The following is a 2,638-nucleotide window of genomic DNA, read 5'->3' as shown; positions in this document are numbered from 1 at the left end:
AGGTCTTCCAAAAGGCTCTATAGCATGATACATCAGATTGGGTATGGGTGCACCACCAGTGTAATTCTGGACATCTCCCAGCTCTCTTCAGGTCAGCCAGTTCCATAGTAAACAAGGCAACCAGTTTATGCCCCAGGGGCCGGAGTGGTCATAGAGGGGCAACCATGTCAGTAGCTTCGAGGAACTTCATGTTCCACACTCCCACTAAAGCCTCAGCTGAGCATGTGTGAGTCCTTGTAGTGGTAGGCAATGGCCATATCATCCAAATGGTAATGCCGAGGTGGAGGCAGGATAGGGTGAGGCAGATCATTGGTATGACAAGCCATTATTTGGACTGTACTGCTGGCCTGGGCTAACAGTGCAGGGCTGCTTGCTTGGATGCTCTGAACGCACAGGCTCTCTATCAAAGCCATTTTCTTTGGTTCTTCACTTCAAGAAGCAGCTCTGACAAGTTGTCCCGGTGGCCACCGGGCCGGCCCCGGACGGCTCCCGGATACCCCGGGAGGACAGCATCGGCCCGACGCCAACCCCGCCGCCCGCCCCGACCCCGCAGACCAGGACCCTCAGCTGACCCGTGCACCGGGCGCCGGGATAGGGCCGGCCGGGAGAGCCAAGAAGGGAGCGGCACGGAGAGGCAGCGCCGAAGACGTCGTGGCTGCTGAGCGCACGCCGCCTGGCCGACTCTCGGGGGAGCCGGGGCGGATAGGGCGGGGCCGGGCGCAGCGGCGTCGGCCCCTTTGAACGGGGGCGGGACCGGGGCGTCGGGCGGGCTTGACGGTCAGAGGGAAATAAAAAGGAGGGAGTGGCAAGCCGGTGAGGACTTGCTGGGCTGGCTAGAGGAACGTGTGAGGTGCTGACAGGCATAGTGAGAAACACCTCCGTATCCGGGCCAGATCCCAGGCGGGCAAAGGCGGTGACTTAACCCCTGAAGGCCCCGTGTCTGAGGCAAGCCCTCCTCGAGCGTTGTGACATTCCCCCTTTCCGTCTCAGCACCGCTCGGCGCCCCAGCCACACGGTAGGCTCTCCGTGACGGCGTGAGCGCGACGGCGACCGGCGGTGGGTCCCCACGAGGGCAGCAAGGAGCTCACACAAGTCAACAGGTGAGGTGGTGCTGGCATCCAGAAGCAGCTGCTCATGTACATGAGGTACCGGGTGGGGTTCTGTTTGGCCAGCCTTGTACAGTGCAGGAGCTCCCACTGTGGTAGGGGCAGACTGGCCTTCAAAAATAGGAAAACAAAAGGTCCCAGTGGGAAGTTAGTCACTTCTTGCCCTCTGAAATGAAATTCTTCAATTGTCAAAGCAGAATTCCCAAGTCCTAGCACAAGGGTGCACACTCTCTTCCCAATCTCGGGTAAAAGGTCATTGCCAAACTGCTGTGAAGTTGCAAGAAATCTGTCCAGTTTGCTTAGTTGTTGAGCTCCAAAAGTCGGTAGTGACTGCTAATTGGCCAAAGAGGATGAGTATGGTGAGGAGGAACTGTTACTAAAGCTGTGAGATAGAGATGGAGCCCCCTTCATTGCTTGGGTAGTGCCAAGAGGTGGTGGTATTGCTGGGGGCATCAGCGTAGACTGTGTCTTCACATCCACAGCTCCATCTGGCATTGTGGAATGCTTCTCAATGCAATCTTAGTGCAGGTCTGAGCTTGCACTGCTGAGTCAGTTCTTCTGTGCTATTGCCACTGTTAAGAAACCAGGTCACAGATGGTGGGAAACTTAGTGGAGGTCATTTTAAATTTCTAACAATGACTAATATGCTATGTATACACACAAGCCTCTGAAATTGTCGCTGCTCAGTCTGGCACCCTCAAACAAGTGTTCTGAGCAGCAAGGCCTAAAATGGTCATATTACCAATAATGTATTGTGTAAAGCATCTTGCCACAACCTACTAAACCAGCCTGGATACTAACCATGAAGTACAACCATTTTGCAGTACAGAAACATAAGAGCAGTATGCAAGCTGTGTGCTTTAACTGCAATTAATAAATCAAATTAATAACTGCAGTTAATAAATCAATGGAACATAGGTGTCCCAATCTCACAATCTGGACATATGGACAGACAGTAGATGCAGGTACCTAACTAGATACGAACACACTTCATGATGCTTCTCCAGTTCCCACTGAATTTGATGGATGCATCTAATGTGTGGGGGGAGGGGAATGAATCTCCATCTGGGGCTTCTAATCTTATAAAACAAGAGCTGAATCACAGCCATTATTTAAATTTTGCCATGAAATGAAATTCCAAATCTAGCTAATGAAGACCACTGAGGATTGAATGTACTAATTCTTTGTTTATTCTGATAGACTTCAATGTGAGGTGTTATTTTTAATATTTGTGCTGCTAAGCCCCTAGATTTTTGGAAGAGGTAATCGAATGGCATTATTCAAATATTTTATTCTAGATGCATTTCTAGTGTTGTGGAAGAGATGACAAGCTATGTTCATAGAGCTGATGTATAACTTTGTTTCACTCCTTATGTTTGAACTTGCACTGTGTGGAGACAGAAAAAGAAAAAAGATTGAAAGGCAAGGTATTTGGGGTGAAAGAAGATGGACCTTATATCATCAACTCAAAACAGGTTCTCTTAATACATAATTTTATGGACTTCCGAATGCAGGCCTCCCTGTCAAATCTG

The 2,638-nt window shown here is 50.3% G+C and overlaps 1 pseudogene; it reads right to left on the bottom strand.

Annotated features, from left to right (window-relative positions):
• Nucleotides 1-212: 212 nt before the first annotated feature.
• Nucleotides 213-1,601, bottom strand: LOC107106636 (annotated as a pseudogene).
• Between the last annotated feature and the right edge of the window lie 1,037 nt (nucleotides 1,602-2,638).

Source organism: Gekko japonicus, unplaced genomic scaffold (genome assembly GCF_001447785.1).
Source record: "Gekko japonicus isolate JY-2015 unplaced genomic scaffold, Gekko_japonicus_V1.1 scaffold801, whole genome shotgun sequence".
NCBI classification, from domain to species: Eukaryota; Metazoa; Chordata; class Lepidosauria; order Squamata; family Gekkonidae; genus Gekko; species Gekko japonicus.
This window is presented reverse-complemented; position numbering and strand designations above follow the sequence as displayed.